Source organism: Marmota monax, unplaced genomic scaffold, assembly GCF_021218885.2.
Source record: "Marmota monax isolate L192 unplaced genomic scaffold, Marmota_monax_Labrador192_F-V1.1 WCK01_AAM20220418_F8-fsc00108, whole genome shotgun sequence".
NCBI classification, from domain to species: domain Eukaryota; kingdom Metazoa; phylum Chordata; class Mammalia; order Rodentia; family Sciuridae; genus Marmota; species Marmota monax.
In genome coordinates this window covers 799,674-819,572 of record NW_026694593.1, presented here as the reverse complement: position 1 = coordinate 819,572, position 19,899 = coordinate 799,674, and positions in this window count along the sequence as shown.

Sequence of the window (19,899 nt, the reverse complement as noted above, 5' to 3'; positions counted from 1 at the left end):
AGAACACTTTGGAGCTCATCAGTACACATATTGGGTACTAGTTGGTGTCTGGGTGTGGGTCATCGGCTGAGGAGTGGGCAGCTCCTGCCCAGGAGGGTGGGAGAACAAGAAGGGTTTGTTCTTCATCAGGAGGGCCCCTGCCAGAGATGGATAACCTGCCCCGGTGCTCTGGTGGCAGAGGACCATGTAAAGGCCAGACATCTTCGGGGAGGGTGCAGGTGTGGGAATGTGCACAATCTGAGAGGGCACTGCCTACGGGACTCTAAGCCAGTTCCCTAACCTCTCTGTAACTTCTTTAGTACAGTTATAAGGGGGAAAAAGGGAAACTATCTCCCTGGGTGCTGCTAAGAACTCAGTGAATTCATGCACCCAGTCCCTGCCTTCATGGCTCTTCATAGACACTCTGGAAATAGTAGCTGTTCTTCCAATTCAGGAATGTCGTGTGGATGTTTGGGTTCTCCTGTTTGGGGTGGGGACTGTGAAGGGTGGGGTGAATGACTGTTGCTTGCTGCCTCTGCACTCTTACCTTTTGAGTCAAATTCCCCCTGGTCCATTCACCAATAATCAGTTCCTTTTTTTTTATAGTTAAAGTTAATACATTCAAAAGTGTTGGAATTTTTCTTTCTTTCTTTCTTTTCCTTCAATGCTGGGAACGGAACCCAGGGCTTCCTGCATGCTAGGCAAATGCTGTACCACTGAGTTACACCCCTAGCCCCAAAGCGTTGGAATTCCTATTTGAAATGGGATAATTTGTTTGTACTGCCATTCTGTCTCCCCACACGACACTTTCCTTACGCGTGGATTTTCAGAGACTTACAGAGATTCTGTGTATGGAACAATGCACATTTCAATGTTTTGGGTTTTAATACGGCAAGGTAAACCTATAAATGTGATACAATTCCAATCCGACACCTATTAAGGGGTGGTTGTAAAAATAAAGTTTGGGAAGTGACTTAAATGTTAAAAGGAGTAAAGAAAATATTGTGTAATAAAGGATTTATCCAAATTTACACTTGTATTTATCCACATGAATAGATCTCACAGTAAGATGTTGAATGAAGTGGTTAAAAATTGAGATAAATAACGCTATCCCATTGATTCAGGTTATAAACATATGAAATATATACAACATTCATAGTATGTTTGCATGTTTTGGGGAAAGACAGGGAGAGTCAAAGCAAGGAAATTGTGTGTGTGAGTGTATGTACTTACATATGACCAGAGGATGCACAGGCAGAAGAAAAATAGTAGGTTGGAGAAGAGGAAAAAGAACACTGACTCAGAGTCAAAAAAGTTAAATTTCAGCCCTAACTCTGTCACTCTGGTGGACTTTAGGCAAATCACCAACCCTCGCTAAACCTGTCTTCTAATCTTTGGAATGTTCTCGCCAAATCCAAAGGAACTTCTGCCCATCAGAGTTTCTTTATGAACTGCAAGGTGCTGTGTAAGACTTCACATAGCTTCTCTGAGCCAAGCCACATCAGTGCCTCCAACTGCAGCACACTGGTACTCAGGAGGTCTCCCCTGGCCCCAAGCCCAGCGGCCAGCGTCCTCTCCTTAGAGAGGATCCTGGGCCTGGAGGCGCTTGGGCTCTGGGGGATGAGGTGAGTGCAGAGAGCCGAGACTTTTACCTTCCCTTTCACACTTCTTCCTTCTCCTCAGTCCCTCCTCCCCACCCCACGGTAGCACTTTGCCCTCTCCCAGGTGGCTCCCCCGACCTTGAAGTACCGGGAGGCTTGGCTAGATTGCTGAAGGGTGGAGATTGCAGAGGGTCAAATAGAATTTGGATTCTAAGAATTTTCGGACCTTCCAAGCAAGAGACTCAATAACATCTCTCCCTGGAGAGGCCTGGACACCCTGGGAATGGAAAGGGTGACTGCTGGGGTACGGTGGTGAAGACACCCCAGCACATCCCCAAGTGGGGTCAGGGAAACAGAGAAAAATGAGGCCCTGAGATGGCCCCGGGAGAATTTTCCTTTCTGCGCTCTCAGAGGAGAGAGGCTTGCCTCGCACAGCTAACGAACCTCTTCCCAAATTCTCTGTGCGGGATTCGGCGGCTCCCAGAGGGGGGTCCTTTCTAACAAGGTGCCCCCGGGCCCTGCCCCTCCCTCCCCAGGAGCCTGAGCCGCCAAAGGTTCCCGGAATATAATGGATCATTTTCCAATTTACCAGGGTCTTAGAGATTACGCCGCTAATCCCATCAAAGACCATCTGCTTACATTGTCCCTCCTGAGCCAAAATAAATAGATCCTTTACTCCCTCCACTTCAACTCCTCTGGGGTATTGTAGCAGGAGAAAGTTGGACAAGGCCCATCCCGTTCCCCCCTCCCCCCTGCTGCTCGCTGGACAGAAAGGGAGAAAACAAACTTAGCTTGTCTGAGGTGTGAAAGGTCACTTATGTTCCTGACCCGCATTCTTCTCGGGAGCCTGCGACGATGGGAATCGGGGAGAGGGGCGGGCCCGGGGCTCTGGGGGTCTCTCAGGATCAGCCCCCTGTGGAGGTGTGGGGACAGGCTGTCCTGTGCCCCCCCATCCTGCTGTCTCTGCCCTGAGGCCACCTTGGCCCCAGCCCTTTTTTTTTGGTCCCCTTTCTAGTCTTTAGTTTCTCCCACCTGTGACTGTTGGGAAATCATTATTGAAACCTAACTCTCAGGCCTCCCTTGGCAGGGCTGTGGGGAAAAGGGCCCCTAAATCCACATAAACACGAATTTGATGTCATCTGAAAGTCATTTATTCTATGAGCTTTTCCCACTTGTTCTCTTGTGTGTTATTAATCTACTGCGGCAGAAAGAAGTTTCCTAAGATGGGCAGGGAAGGTGGGGCAGGGAGAGCCTCCTCGCCCAGGGTCTCCCGAGACATCCCCGGCCAGAGCAGGAGTGGGGGCCGCACAAACCGACCTGCCTTTGCTTGGGGAATTAGATCATGCATGTTATGTATGATTACAAGGTGACAACTGCTATGGAAAATAAATGGAATATAGCCGGGTGCTGTGTAATCCCAGTGACTCAGAAGCATGAGGATTGGCAGTTTGAGGTCAGGCTGGGAACTTAGTGAGACCCTGTCTCAAAATAAAAAAATAAAAAAAGGGCTAGGTGGTGGAGTGCCCCTGGGTTCAAACCCCAGTCCTGGAAAGAAAGAAAGAGAAGGAGAGGGAGCGGGGAGAGGGAGGGAGGGAGGGAGGGAGGAAGGAAGGAAGGGAGACGAGGGAGAAGGAATGAGGGTGCGGCCTCACTGAGGAGGCGGCAGTGAAGCGGAGCCTAGAGAAGGTCAGAGGGCACTCCCAGCCCTCTCTGTCCTTCAAACCTCAATGTCGGCATCTCAGCGACTTTCCAACCTGCTCCAGAACCTGCAGGGGCTGCAGACAACCTGTCTAATCCTTTACAGGACAATGTGCCGAGGCAGGACTCTCCAACTCTGCCAAATGACCGCCTGTTGGGGGTGACTGCCCCAGACACAACTGGTCCCCAGAAAGGGTGACAGAAACATTGGAGTCAGGAGGGACTATCTCAGTGTGAATGGACCCCAGCCTGGGCTCCTCACACTACGTGATCCTGGGTATGGCTCCTTCCCTCTCTCACTGCCCATTCCCTCATCCGTAAAATAGGAATCATGCCCACCTCATAGGACTGCTATTATGAGATGATACATGGTTCCTGGTGCACTGGACAAGACACTGTGCGAGATGACAGGGAGCCAGCCCTCAAATCATAGAGAAGGACCAGTCATGGTTCCAGCGACTTGGGAGGCTGAGGCAGGAGGATTGTAAGTTCAAGGACAGCCTCGGAACTTAGTGAGGCCCTAAGCAACTTAGCAACACCCTGCCTCAAAATAAAAATTAAAAAGGGCTGAAGATGTGGCTCAGTGGTTAAGCATCCCCCACAAAAAAAGAAATCATAGAGAAGGTGGGAAGGATTGGTTTAAGAAATTTAACAAGAACGCGTAAAGGTTTGCATTTAGAAACAAAAGACAAAAATTTCCCAGTTACTAGGTTTGTTCATTTGACAAATGTTCGCTGGCTGTCCCTTTGTGCAAGGCAGTTAAGTGACATAAAGAAGAAAGGGGCATATGTCCTGACTTAAAGAGTGAAAACAAGGACACAAATTACTGCTCAGGAAATAGAAATAGAAATTCTATGGGAAGAGAGAGATCGATTTCAGTTGGGATAATGTGGATCAGGAATGGGTTTCATCAAGGAGGTGACCTGAACTGAGTGGTCACTGAAGGACAAAGAAATCCCAAACATGAGGAGTACAGGAGAAGGCAAAAACCGTGAGGACCCATGCTTGGTGACAACTCAGATCCAAAAGCCCTGGACATCTTGGGACCATCAGGTCATCAGGAGACCTTGATAGGATGTGACTGGCCGGGATGGACCTTGTGGTCCTTGGCTCGATGAGGGGGAGAATCTCCTCCAGACTCAGAAAAATGGTGAATGTTGCTGACTTCGGACAGGCTCCATCTGAAGTGAGATGGTGGCACAAAAGAGAGTTCAGAGCAAAGGACAAGCCCGACCCCGAGGGGCCCTGCCCTGCTGAGAGACCACGGCAGGCAGGCACACCACCTCTCTTAATATCATTTTCCTTATCAGTAAAACAAGGATGCTGTTTATTGTACGGGGTTTGCAATGGGGGTGAAGTGAGATGACATGAAAATATAGACATACTAAAGTGCCTGACCTGTGGACAAGATACTTAAAGTAAATTTTTGTGTGTATGGTCCTGGGGATTGACCTCAGGTGTGATCTGCCGCTGAGCCACATCCCCAGGCCTTTTTAAATTTTGAGACAGGGTCTTGCTAAGTTGCCCAGACTGGTCTGAAACTTGGGATCCTCAGTTTCCCAAGTTGTTGGCATGATGGCCCCCAGCTAAAATGATTCTTAAAAGAGAAGTCTTCCTAAGTGGGGAATTGTGGTGGTGGGGAACTGATTATGGAGACCTGGCATCTGTCCTTAAGATACTGATCCTTGATGGACCATTTGTGTAAGAGGGGCCGCTTTACTTGATGATTCAGAAGAACCTGTGACTAGAGGTGAGAAGGAGGACTGGATGCTGCTTAGAGCCTTTGCTTAACATGTGGGGCCCTGGGTCCCATCCCCAGCAACACACACACACACACACACACACACACACACACACATCTTTATAGAAATGAGAAGGAGGTAGGGCATGAAGAAAAACAAACTGTCAAAAAAGACTAAATACAATGCTTGAACATGAATCACCACCCATCAAAAATACAAAAGGAATTTCTGTTCAGAATAGGTGACTGAAAACCATAAGCTGTACTGGGCACAGTGGCACACATCTACAATCCCAGCATCCTGGAGGCTGAGACAGGAGGATCATGAGTTTGAGTCCAGCTTCAGCAATTTACCGAGACCCTGTCTCTAAATAAATGAGTGCATAAATAAAAAATAATAAAAATGGCTGGGGATGTGGCTCAGTGGCAAAAGTCCCTCCAGGTTCAATCCCCAGTACCCCCCCCAAAAAAAAAAAGAATGGATAGAAAGAAGCACTGTGTCAAAATTCTCTGAAACTATAAACTAATGCATGTAGTTGTAAATGGCAATGATGATCATGAAATTTATTGAACATTCTGTTTCAAGACCTTCACATGCATTACTATAAAGTGCTGCAGGAGTTCAGGGAAAGGAGAGACTCATACTCACCCCTTCCTTCCCATGGAGTGATGTCTGGAGGAAGCAAGAACAAAAATCACAACCCACAGCAGAGAAAGGGGTCAGATCTGAGTTCTATTGTGCTGAAGGAAAGTAGGAGGGCATGGGGGGCTGGGGACATAGCTCAGTTGGTAGAGTGCTTGCATCACATGCACAAGGCCCCTGGGTTCCATCCCCAGCAACACACACACACACACAACACACACACACACACAAAGAAATAAAGTGGGAGGGCATCACTAGGCAGAGCAACAGTGGAATGAAAGGGATACAGAGTACAGGAGGGGCTGGGGCCGTAGCTCAGTGGCAGAGCACTTGCCTAGCACCACATAAAAAGTAAATTAGTAAACAAAGATATTGTGTGTCCCTCTGCAACTAAAAAAAATAGCTTAAAAAAGAAAATAGTACAGGAAGGGGGATTTTTGTCTTAGAGAGACTAAACCTATAAAAAGTGAAGCTAAGGAGAAGACAGCATCTCCTATTTTGTTTTTGGTACTGGAGATTGAACCCAGGGATGCTTAACCACTGAGCCACATCCCCAGCCTTTTTTATGTTTTATTTTGAGACAGAGTCTATGTTGAGGTGCTTAGGGCTTCACTAAGTTGCTGAGGCTGGCTTTGAACTCACAATCCTCCTGCCTCAGCCTCTCAGGCTACAGGGATTATAGGCTTGTGCCACTGTGCATGGCTAAGACAGCATCTGTCCACTGGCACTGTATTCGGGACATGGGAGGCTTGTATTATGAAGGCCGGCATAACATGATCAACTCCCTGCAGCTGCTTGCTATGCAGCAACTTTTAGGTTTTCCTAAATGAAACAAGATTTACTCAAAGGCCCCTGGCTTTTGGCAGAAGCTTCTTTCCTCTAGCAGGAAAAAAAATTATATATATATATATGATGGAAAGATAAGATGAAGTGTTCCATTAACAACACAGAGAGTTCTGCTTTTCTGGAAAGGTCTTTCTATGAAGAAAGAAATTGATCAGGGTCTGAGATGTCCTGAGACAGATGGGGAAGGATTCCTATTTAAATGCTCCCTAATTCCGATTGCTCATAGAATTCTTCCAGTTTCTCCCTTTCTTATGCCCTTTGGAGAGCTGGAGAATTCCAATTCCAGGAACAATCTGAAAACCAACCCTAGGCATATGTGTTTAGCCCTCTCCTCCCGGTTTTACTCTTTTCTGCCTGCTTCTCCAGTGTCTTTAGCATTGGGAAAACTGTCATCATTTGAAAGACGATAGTAGAAAGAGAAGCGGTCCTCCAGTCAGTGGCCGGCAGAGGAGGTGCTCCTAGCTAGGGCAACCCCTTGTCAAGGCCAGAGAGGTCCTGGGCTCCCTCTCTCTCTCTTTTTTTGCCTTGTGCTGCCACCTAGTGTCCATAGACTTTAAAACACCCTACTCTAGGGAGGAACCTTATTCATTCACATTGACTGATTCTTTCCTTTATTACAGATTCATTCCATCTTTCAGCAAATATATATTAAGCCCTCCCTCTGGTCAGCTACGGCTGCTCGTGGCTGCGTGGCTCCACTTGGTTCTAGAAGTTCCTGTGGTTGTGCTGTTCTGGACAGTTACCTCGCTGAGGTCCTTTCTCTGTGAGAGGAGCCTTCAGCTGGTCTCCTCTCAATGTTCCAGGTAAACGTAATTCCAAATTCTCTTGCTGTGGCTCACACTCATCCTCTTTTGTTGGCAGAAACGGTGGGAATCCCTTCCCCACAATGCATTTCCAGCCTGAGGCTGGGCTGGGGGGAGTGTAGTGTCCATTGAGAAGCGAATGGGCTGTTTGGTCAAAAGAAGAGACTGGAAATACAGAAGTAGAAAATTCTATGTGTGTGCCAGGAGGAGGGGGAGACAGGAAGATGGCTGTAGTGTCACCAGGAGACAAAACATTGCAGTTTACTTCAGAGGACTGATGTAGCCAAGAGATTGAAGCTGGCTTTTCCTGCCCAGGTCGGGTGCTGATTGTGGCACAAATGCGCCTCCTGGTGGCCATTCTAGGCAATGTCCTCCTCGGCTTGGAGGAAGGGAGAAATGGCTGGGATGCTGCCGGGCTAGGGAAAGATTCTGGGAAGCAGCATCATTGAATCTGTACTGATGAGGATCTCCAGAAAAGCAGTCTAAGGTCCCTAAGACTTCAAAGCACGGAACACTGGCATGGAGGCACACACCTGTAATCCCAGCAACTCGGGAGGCTGAGGCAGGGAGAATTACAGGTTTGAGGCCAGCCTCAGCGATTTAGCAAGGCCCTAAGCAATTTAGCGCTGTTTCAAAACTAAAAGTAAAAAGGGCTGGGATGTGGATCAGGATGAGTTCAATCCCCAGTACCAAAACAGCACCAAAACCCTGACCACTGCTTCTCTTTACCTAACACAGACTGGAATCGATGATGTTAAGGTAGGCAAGGCTTGCTAGCCGTGATGGTGCATCCTACAGGATGCAGATACTTGGGAGGCTGAGTCAGGAGGATCATAAATTCAAGGCCAGCCTCAGCAACTTAGTGCCTGTCTCAAAATAAATAAAAATGGCTTGGGATGTAGCTCAGTGGTAGAGTGCTTGCCTAGCACATGCAAGACCCTGGGTTCAATCTCCAAAATTGAAAAGAAAAAAAGAGGGGAGCAAGAGTAAACATAAAGACTCAGAGAAAAGGAAGCACAGGGCATGTCAAAGACCATGTGCTCAGCTAGATAAAATACAGGGTTCATAAAAGGACACTAGCGGGATGATAGGTGGTTTGGTTTGGTTTGGTTTGCAGTGTGCTGGGAATTGAACCCAGGGCCTCACACACGCTAGGCAAGTGCTCTACCTCTTAGCTTCACCCCTAGCCCCAGGCTGGTATTAGAAATATGGTGAACACTGGTAGGAGGTAAGGTTGGAAGGAACACCTTGGATGACAAATTAAAGGATTAGAACCAGCTGGGCATGGTGGCACACACATGTAATCCCAGCTGCTCAGGAGGCTGAGGCAGGAGGATTGAGAATTCAAAGCCAGCTTCAGTAACTTAGTGAGGCCCTAAGCAAGTCAGTGAGTCCCTGTCTCTAGATAAAATACAAAATAGGGCTGGGGATGTGGCTCAGTGGTCCAGTGCCCCTAAGTTCTATCCCTGGTACCAAAAAAAAAAGAAGAAGGTTTTTAGGATTTTTACTCGCAAAGAGTGACGTTTATAACTATGCTTTAGAATGAAATGTGTCAGTGATAGTTGAGAAGTTTGCTAATTTACACACAGAAGGATAGTGAGGCTGAGCCAAGGAGCTGGTAGTAGGCAGATAAAGGGGGAACAGATGTAGTGAATATGCAAAAATATAGGGGACCTGGAAACTGAGTCCTAGAAGCAGGAAGGGATTCTGTGGTCAAACAGAGGCCTGAGCACTGACTAGTATTACTAAATACTCTTTTTTTTTTTAAAGAGAGAGTGAGAACTTTCTTTTAATATTTATTTTTTAATTTTCAGCGGACACAACACCTTTGTTTGTATGTGGTGCTGAGGATCGAACCCCGGCCGCACGCATGCCAGGCGAGTGCGCTACCGCTTGAGCCACACCCCCAGCCCTTTGTTTTTTTTTTTTGTACTAGGGATTGAACCCAGGGGTGCTTAACCACTGAGCCACAAATATCTCCAGTCCTCTTTTATATTTTATTTTGAGACAGGGTCTTACTGAGTTACTTAGGGCCTTGATAAATTGCTGGGGCTGACCTTGAACTCTCAATCCTCCTGCCTCAGCCTCCTGAGTTGCTGGGATTACGGGCATGTGCCACCACCACCCTGGCTCCTTATTTTTCTCTTTTCTTTTCATCTCCCCCATCTCCACTTGCAAAGATGATGGAGCCCAGGGGCACTCTACCACGAGCTACATCCCCAGCCCTTTTAATTTTGGACAGGATGCTGCTAAATTGCCTGGGCGGTCCTCAAATTTGCCATCCTCCTGCCTCAGCCTCCCAAGTAGCTGGGATTACAGGCAGGCAGCCAGAGTGCTGCACGTGCCCGAGCTCAGTAGTAGGGCATCCCTGGGTCCAGTCCCCAGTACTGCAAAAAATAACAACAATAATAATTGCATGCATTCGTGAGTTAAAGTGTGAATATTGGCTTTAACATGTTGATGGCGATGACATTGACTGAAGTAGGAAATAGTGGGAGGAGCAGATTTTTCTTTTTGTTTGTATGTGGGTGGGGCAGTTGGTTAACAAATTCACAAGTTTAGGAATTGTGGGATTTGAGAAACCACATCCAGTTTGAGCTGTCTGGCAGGCATTATATAATTTGGGTCTGAAATCAGGAGAGAGGGCCTATGAATCGTGAAAGCCACAGAAGTAGATAAGAGGACCTAAACAGAGAGCAGAGACAAGCACAGAGACACCAACATGCAGAGGACAAGCCAGGTGTGGTGGTGCACCTGCAACCCAGCCACTCTCAAGGCTGAGGCAGCAGGGGTTGCAAGCTTGTGACCAGCCAGGGCAACTCAGCGAGACCCTGCCTCAAACTTTTAAAATAAAAGAGCTAGGGGTGGAGTACAGTTCAGTGGGAGAGTGTCCCTGGGTTCAATCTTCAGGGACACCCAGTAAATAAATAAATACACAAAACTAATGTGAACTGTAAGATGAAATGAAAGAGGAAGATATTCCACTACAATCACACTTCAGCATGTGCAATTTGGAGGGTAGAAAGAGCTCCTCTTTCCTATGATCCGTTATAGAATAGTGGACCAAAAAATGTGGTCTAGAAATGTGTGTGTCTGTTTACCTGCACAGTTTTAAAATAATTGATTGCCAACACTCAAAAACCATGAGATTTCAAATAAATGTGGATTTCCAGCTTCTTAAAAATTGGAAAATGTTGCTGGGCACGATGGCACATGTCTGTTATCCCAGCAATTCAGGAGGCTGTGGCAGGAGGATCACAAGTTCAAAGCCAGCCTCAGCAAAAGTAAGGTGCTAAGCAACTCGGTGAGACCCTGTCTCTAAATAAGATACAAAATAGGGCTGGGATATGGCTCAGTGGTTGAGTGCCCCTGAGTTCAATTCCTGGTACCGCTGCCCCCCCCCCCAAAAAAAAAATAAATTAGAAAATGTGGCCACATTCACAATGGTAATGTGAGCCAGCTGACTTCTTTAGATGGGCCATGGCCACTCCAGGTCCATGATTTAGTCTCCAATGCTTACCTCGGGCCACTTTGCTCATTTATGTTATCATATTATCTGCTTACTCATCTAGGCATTTGGGTCTGTCTCTATTGCTTTTTTTTTTTGGGGGGGGGTCCTGGGAATTAAACTCAGGAGTTATTTACCACTGAGCTACATCCCCAGCCTTTTTTATTTTTGCTTTAAAACAAGATCTCACTAAGTAGCCCAGGCTGGCTTCAAACTGGCAATCCTCCTGCCTCAGCCTCTGGAATTGTCACTCTTCCTGTTATTACCTCTCAGATCCTTCTATGTTGCTTTTAGTGTCTTCTTGTATTGAATAACTGGACTTGTACTCTCAATCTTCTACACATTTTATTATTGAGTTTACACAAAATTACTTCCAACTCAGTATTATAAAATCATCAAATGTTGGAGTTGGAAGAGAATTTAGGGATCAGATAGTTCAGTCTTCTCAGTTTATAGAATACACCTGGTAACAGAATCCTGTAACTTTAGAGTTTTTTTTTTGTTTGTTTGTTTGGGTTTTTTTTGGTGTGTGTGTGTGTATGTGTGTTTGTGTGTGCGTGCGTGTGTGTGTGTGTGTGTGTATCGGAATTTTTGTTTGGTGGCTCTTGGGGGTAGAAGGGTACAAGTCATGCAAATAAACATTTTTTTATACATCAGGGGAAATTCATGATTCTTAAATATTACTATCTACAATTTTTGTTAAAACCATAGAACTTTAGAGATTAATGGACTAAATTGATAAATCAGAAAGTTGAGCCCGGCCAGTTGCTCAGGGTTTCGCTAAATTCTGGGCCTGCCCTTGAGCCTGCGCTCCTGTTTCGTGCTGAGTATTCTAAGGGAATATAAACTTGAAAATGGCAAGATATATGTGTTCTACAGGAATTCATAAGGTGGGTGTGACATACACACCCAGACATAACCTTTTAAATCTTAAGTGCCATCACCCCCACTAGACACAAGCAGGGAGGCAGAGTCGTCATCGGACTGGGGAACTGGGCAGCCTGATTCCAGGCTGCTGCACGGTGACTCGCAGTGTCCCGGGACTCCACTCGGCTTTACAACCCGTCTGGAGGAGTTTTGTGCAACAATCCAGGGAGAATGGATCTAAGCTCAGTGTAACGTGAAACATCAGCGCTCACGCGTTGGCTCTGCACAAAGACCCAAGCCAAGGGCTCCTCCGCCGTTTGGGACGGTCTTGTTGCCCGAGGGCAGGGACCGAAATCCCCCGTTTTTCTAGATCTCCCAGGCAGCGCCCGGTCCGGATGCAGTGATGACGGAGACAAGGGATCTGGGAAAACTGAATACAAGATCCCGGGTTCTAACTCCGTCTCGATGTGAGCAAAGAGTTGGAGGCACTTGGAGCAGCGCATGCGCACCTCGTCCCCCAAGCCCTGGAGAGACGCAGCCCGAATTGGTTTGCCCGGCTCGGGTTTTTCCCCACACGGGAACTTGATCTTTTGTGTACGCATGCGTCCTATCCAGGCTTCGGTTGGTTACTGCTCCCGTCCGTCATTGAAAGAGCCAATAGAGAGAGCCCGAAGAGCACTTCCCGCCCAGCAGAGGAATGTTTGGGGTCTTTGTCCACAGGCACGCCTACTCGGGGAGTAGTTGGGGCGTCTATCTTGGCGCCTTTGGGGAGGGGCGCTGGGCCACGCTGCAGTACCGCTATCCCGTTGGCTACGTCGTGGCGGGGAAACGAAGCGACAGAGAGGGGACCGGTGGAAAGGGCAAGAGCAGCCCTTAGAACAGTGCCCGAAGGCCAGCGGCCAGCCGTTGATTAAACACCTCTGGGGCCCCGGGTGCCGCGACTGCGGTGACCTCTGCCGTCTGGGAGGCTTACAGTGTGGGGAAGGCTAGTGAGACAAGTGACGGTCGCACGCCTTCCACCTCCTCGCCGCGCTTTCGCCTTAGATGGAAATTCTCTTTCCAACCTCGGAGCCGCTCCGTCGTCCCGCCCGGCCCTGGCTGACAGGGCAGGGATTGGGCGGCACGAGCGGCACCAGCCTCCTCTGCACCGGGCGTGGTGACGGGTCTCCGCGGGGCCCGGCGGTCGCGTGACCAGCCCGCAGGCGTGCCCTCTCCCCCACCCGCTGGGGCCGGCGTCGCAGTCACCAGCTTTTTATTGGGCACGTGGCGGCTGATGCGCCGTAAAAAGGAGTGATTGTGGGCGGCCACCCTAGACCGAACCGCCCGAGCGAGGTCCCTCCAAGCCGTAAACGCTTGGAAGTGAGCACAAGGGACGGGGTAAATCTAACTCCATCCAACTGCGAGCACTAAATCCTGGGCCCCTGGGTTTGTCTGAACCTACCTAGCAAGGAAGTGAGCGAGGCTTGGGGAAAAGGGGCGGGCGGGAACTGTAGGAACGACCTCCTTCTGCCTTGGGGACTCTGTTTAACAACTGTGAAACAGGGCAGGGGAATGAATGTGCTGCTGGGCTAGGCAGTGAAACAGTGATTTAAAAACTGCAAACAGATCCAAGCGAAGGAGGGTATTGACTCCAGTGGGAGCCACTTTGAAGCTGGGGTGGGGTCACCTTATGTCCTTTTCATATCCGCTCTTCCTGAAACAAGTTTCCACAATCACAAGGCTGGAAAAGTTACTCAGCCCATGGGACTTAGGGGTGAGTCAGAAGAACATAAGCTACAAAGAACTGGTCTGGCCTTCTTGGCTGGAACACTCACAAACAAGCCTTTGCTTCCTGTGGCCCATGAGCCACCTCTTTAGGGGTAGAAGCCCGGTGGTGCTAATTCTTCAGTAGACTAATAGGTGAGCCCAGGAAACTGGGACCTTCTTTGTATTCTGTCTGGCATTTCTTCAGGATCTGGTCCTGTAGCTGCAAAGTAGAGAAGAAGCTGCAAAAAGTTACCACACCTTTGAACATATTTTTAAAAAGAATCATGCAGGTTTGTAAGTATTTCATGCAAAGTACACTTTCACATGCGTTATCTCATTTTAGCCTTGCTGAACATATACTGTGTGCCAGGCACTGAGCCAGATACAAATGGATCAGACAGTGCATTTTTAGCGGGGTGGGGGATACTGGGGATTGAACTCAGGGGACTCCACCTCTGAGCCACATCCCCAGCCCAATTTTGTATTTTGAGTTGCTTAGTGCCTTGCAGTTGCTGAGGCCCTCTACCAACTGAGCTATATCCCCAGCGTGAAATACTACATTTTTAAAAGGAGCTTTCAGTCCAGTTGTAGAGAAAAAATAGAAACTAGCACTTACATTTCCAGGTAGAACAAAATAGGTGCTATAAAGAAGGGGCAAAGCTGCCAGACATGGTGGGGCACATCTATAATCCCAGCAATTTGGGAGGCTGAGGGAAGAGGACCACAAGTTCAAAGCCGGACTCGGCAACTTAGGCCCTAAGCAACTCAGCAAGACCCTGATCTCTAAATAAAAAGACAGAAAGGGCTAGGGATGTGGCTCAGTGATTGAGTACTCCTGGGTTTAGCCCCTAATACCAAAAAAGAGAACAATACACACACACACACAAACGAAGGGACCCAGTGAACCAATCTTTATTTCATCAATTTGGTCAAGAGAACCTAATGTTAAGGTTATATTAATATTATAAGGTAGCCAGGAATGGTGGTGTGTGCCTGTAATCCAAGCTGCTTGGGAAGATGAGGCAGGTGATTCACCAGCTCCCGGTGAGCCTGGGCAACTTAGTGAGACCTTGTGTCAAAATAAAAAGGGCTGGGAATGTAGCTCAGTGGTAGAGCTCCCCTGGGCTCAATCACTAGAACCGTTAAAAAAAAAAAAAAGCAGGGGCTGTGTGCAGTGGCACACGCCTGTAATCCCAGCAGCTTGGGAGGCTGAGGCAGGAGGATCTCGAGTTCAAAGCCAGCCTCAACAATTTAGTGAGACCCTAAGCAACTCAGTGAGACCCTGTCTCTAAATTAAATGCAAACAAGGGCTGGGGGTGGCTAGGTGGTTAAGCACTCCTGGGTTTAATCTCTGGTGCCCTCCCCCCAAAAAAGAAAGAGCAGGTGTTGTGCATATTCCTAAGACACCTCATTGTAGAAATGATAGGGAAATTTAAAAAACAAATAGGAGTGATAGAGCTCATAGACCTCTTCTTATCTAAGTATATCTATTTTCATGTATTTGACTAGTAGCAATAGTAAGTATCTGTTTCTTAATTATGTACTAAATTTTTCTTCTTGCCACCCTTGTGTCCTTGTTTAGGCTCTCCTTGCCACTTGTATGGGATCCTGATTGGGCCACTTGGCTCTGATGTTGCATTCCTTCTGGTTGATTGTCAACATTACTGCCATATGGATCTTTTACTGGCAGGACCTTTATGAAATGCAAATCTAACCAAGTTCCTCCTTTACTTAAAGTCTGTACCTAGCCTGGGCAAGGTAAGCATACCATAATCTCAGATTCAGGAGGTGAAGGCAGAAGGATCACAAGTTCAAGGCCAGCCTCAACAACTTAGTAAGACCATGTCTCAAAAAATAAAAGAGGGCTGGGAGAATAGCCCAGGAGAAGAGCACCCTTGGGTTAAATCCCCAGTACACACACACACACACACACACAAAGTCTACGTTTTGGGGCGTGCTGGAGATGGAACCCAGGGCTTCCCACACACTAGGTAAGCACTCTACTACTGAGCTACATCTCCAGTTTCTCTGCCTAAGATCTTTTGATGACCAAACATCTCCAGGATGGAGCCCAAGTCTCGGCAATCAAGGCCTCCGTGATGAATAAGGCTCTGGCTGCCTCCTCAGCTTCCCAGGCTATTCCTCTGCCCTGCACCTCAGCACTTGTGTCCCCTTTCCCATCCTCACTCCATGGCTGACCTGCTGTTCCCACTGTACAGAATGCCTTCTCTGCCCTCATTTGCCTAGGAAATTCCTACAGTTCTTCAAAATCCAGCTCAAATACTTCCTGTAAGAAGATTCTCTGATCTCACCAGTTTGAATTGGGGTACGCTGCGCCTCTTATCTCAAGCCCACTGTGGTTGGTTCACTTGTCTCCTGTCCCCACCACAGGTAAGTGTCTTGTCCTCTGTACCCAGTGTCTTCTGGTGCCTCACACAGAGTTGGTGTTCAGTAAATGGTACCTTTCAGACAGAAGGATGGCCCAAGTAAACACATAAGGAATGGGGTCTGGTATGCCTAGAGTCCAAGAATGTACAGGACAAGCAGAGATAAAGGCTGCAAGAGGATTTGGGTTGGCTTTTTCTCCCCCACTTTTTTAAAATACTGGGAATTGCAACTGGGTGCTTTACCACTGAGCCATAGTCCTTGTTTATAAATTTTTTTTTTTTTTTTTTTTTTGGTGCCTGGGATTAAACTCAGGGGCACTCGACCACTGAGCCACATCTCCAGCCCTATTTTCTGTTTTATTAGACACAGGGTCTCACTGAGTTGTTTAGTGCCTTACTAAATTGCTGAGGCTGGCTTTGAACTTGTGATCCTCTTGCCTCTGCCTCCCGAGCCGCTGGGGTTACAGGCCTGCGCCACTGCAGCCCGGCACGTTTTTGATTTTTTAACCCAGGGCTTTGTGCATGCAAGGCAAGCACTCTACCAACTGAGCTACTTCCCCAGCCCATTTAATTTTTATTTTGAGACAGGATTTAATTAAGTTGCTGAGGCTGGCCTGGAACTTGGGATCCTCCTGCCTCAGCCTCCTGAGTTGTTGGGATTACAGACCTGTACCACCATCCCTGCTCTGCATTGGCTCTTTGAAAGCCTTGGGAACTAGAGACTCTGCATCTTATATGATGAGCAGTTGAGAACCGCCAGGTGTTAGATGATCAGAACAGGGCGGAAGATGGGAAGATGGACCGGAGGACAGGCTGGGGTTGGGAAGCAGACAGCTGTTAGCTCTGTGGTACAGAAACAGCAGCCAGGAAGATGGTGACTAGCGAAGGCCACGCAGCTGTAAGTGGCCGAAGTAGAAGGTGAACTGTGCCAAGTCTGGAGATCTGAGGGCCACTCCACGAGGGAGGCACGGTCGGTAGCTGGGCTTCAGGCTGTCCACAAGGCAGAAGGGTGCCGCCTCAGTTGGACAGGGAGCTTGTCTGCACACACAGTGCTGCCCTCTCTGTGACTTAGCACCCTTATTTTCTATTCACACAGAGTCCTCCCTGGCGTGGAACAACACCTTAAGGCCACTTAGCAATCCAGGCCGCTTTGATCTTGTTGCACTCCACACTTCCTATGACAGGGGAAGAGCACTTAGAGAACCAGGTGCCAGCTGCATTTCTTTTTGTTTGTTTGTTTTGTTTTTCTGTTCGGTGCTGAGGATTTAACCCAAGAGCACTTTACCACTGAGCTACACCCCCATCCCTTTTTAGTTTTTTGAGACAGGGTTTCACTAAGTTGCTTAGGGCCCTGCTAAATTGCTGATGCTGTCCTCTACTTGAAGTCCTCCTGCCTCAGCCTCCCAAGCCACTGGGATTACAAGGCACCAAGGCACCCAGCTGACAGCTGCGCTTCAGAAGCTGCCCAGAACTAGTCCAGTGACTGACTACACAGGGACTGGGGAACGCAGGAAGGAGAACAGGCATACCTCATGAGGAAAGGAATACTGCTACACCTGTGGGAAAGGAACGGCAGGCCGCGGAGGCAGAGGTCCAGAGAGGAGATGCATGGAACAGAAGGGTTTTGCTCAGGGTTTGGATGTTAGGTCAGGACTGTTCTGGTCACCTTAGAGGAAGGCCTCTCTCCATGGACATGGGTGAGCGGGTGTACGTTGTGCCAAGGAGTCCTTGCCTGTCGCCGTGTGCGGTGAAGCCTGGGAACTGAAGAGCAGAGATGACTCTCTCGAATGGCAGCTGGCTGAGGCCTCGGTTCCTTGCCACATGGGCCTCTCCAGGGGGCGGTCACACAACACGGCATCTGGCTTCCTCCAAGGCAAATGATGAAAGAGACCCAAGTAGGAGCCATGACTTAGCCCTGGCAGTCACATGCTTCACTCCCACCGCCTTTCACTGGCCACACAGGACAACCAAGATGCGTGTGGGAGGGGACCAGAGAGGTGTGAATACCAGGCGGGGAGGCAGAGGTCATCTTGGAAGCTGCTTCCAGAAGCTGGCCTAGAGGACACTTCCTGCTTGGTTTCTGTTGTCCCTCTGTCCTGCTGACGGAGATCATGAGGTAATGACAGGGCTCAGCACAGACGGAGGCATTTTGCAGATGAGGAAACCCAAGCCACAAGGGCACTCCTGTGCTTGCCTGACTCCCTGTGCGCGGGCTGCAGCCTGAATTTTCGGCGCCCACGTCCCTGAACATGTGCTGTGATCTGTGAGGGTGTTCTGCCCCGGACCCCGACGCCAGCACCCAGCACAGGTGGGGGGCGGCAGTAAGCCAAGCGCAACACACTGCCACCGACTCGCCACCTCCCGCCCCTGGCACAGCTGTGGTGAGGGGGCACGGCAGGGGCAGCTCGGCTCAGCGGGGGGCGCTAGATGGGGGGGGCCTTTGGGACCTGTGAGAAGAGGGAGTGTTTCCCTGGCACTGTCAAGGTCCTCCCACTTGAGCCAAGAGCAGAGGGCCCTGCGGGGGAGGCTGCAGCTCGAAGGTGGACCACACCTGGGCCGCTCCTGTGGCCAGACAGGTTTCGGCCGAGGAGTCAGTCAGCAGTCAGAGGGCTGGACTGGCCTCGGGTGGCTTGGTTTCTCTGATGTCCCAGGGTCCCTCCTGAAGCTTCCTTCGAGCTAGACAACCTGTCCCCCATCCTGGGGCTAACTCCTCCTGGCAGAGCACCTGGAGCACATCCTTCAGGGACACGGGGAAGTGCTCTCCCCCCCGACCATCCTCCGCCACAGGTGAAGCTCGGGCCTCGAACCCTGGCAGGGCTGCCCCAGCCCTTCCTCCCCCCCTCGGCCGCACCAAAGAAAGCAAAGCCCAAGACGGAGTATCAGAAACGTGTATTCTTTTTCTTTTAATAGTAAACCTCTTTACAACAAATATAGTGAAAGAGTTTTCAAACAAAACTCATAAGAATCTCGAGGACTTCTGTCTTTTCTTATTGTGTAGAATACTAAGAAAGCATCACCGTACAGCACGAAAGAAATATCCAAAACAAACCAACAGCCGCACACTTGGACTCGCCCTGCCCGGCCCGGAAGGAGCCCCAGGAGTGTGGGTGATTGTCGGGTTTGGGGGTGGGTCACCTCCATGGCTGGTCTCCCCTCCCTTCCTCCCTCGTCTCTACCCCTCCCTCTCAACTGGGACAGAATGAGGAAGAGGATCCGGACTGCCAGGGATCAGCTCCCAGCCCCCTACAGGTCCCAGAGCCTCTAACTGCTGCAGGGCAGAGGGGGCCAGAGGCAGAGGAGGCGGGAGAGTTCCCAGGCTCTGTCCCTCTCCGGGAGAGCCTATCCCCCTACCCCAGGGGATTCCAAAGAGTCAGTTAAAAATATATAGATAGATATTTCTAGATACACTTTTACATCATTTGTCTCTCCAAACAAATAAATAATTAGCAAGAGAAGGTGCATTACTTCCTTCCTGTCCGAGGTGAGGAGGGCAGGCGGGCGGGACGGGATCAGTCTCCTGCACTGAGTGCGGTGTCAGGGAGGGGAAAGGCTGTTCCACTGAGGTGTGAGGGCGGTCCTCTTGCCCACTGTCCCTGAAAACTGTGGGAGACCTGGGAAGGGGAGGGGCCTTGGATGACTCCAGTGGTTACTTTGGCAAGTGCCCGGTTTTTCAGAGGGAGTGGGTGGAGGCAAATTTGGCTTGTGAAAGGAAGAAAAGGTCCCACTTGAGGTCTGGGTTCCCAGGGACCCATATATCTGGCCGGCCAGGAGCCCCTGTCCCCAAGAGAACTTGGGGGTATTGAATTATGGAAATGTCACATATTCACTCACAGCCCACCCACTACTGCCAAGGACAGAGAAGAAAGAACACACACACATCCGCACGTGGTAATCAAAATCCAGCTTGGCCTTCCGAGGCGGAAGGCAAAACTGGTTAAATATTGCACCGTGAACTGCAGGGGCCTCACCCCAGCCCGAATTGAATGGTGGCCAAGCTTGACCTAGAAAGGTGGGCAGACTGATGATGGAAGGAATAGCCTGAGAAGAGAAGGTCATTCGACGTTTATTGAGCACCTATCA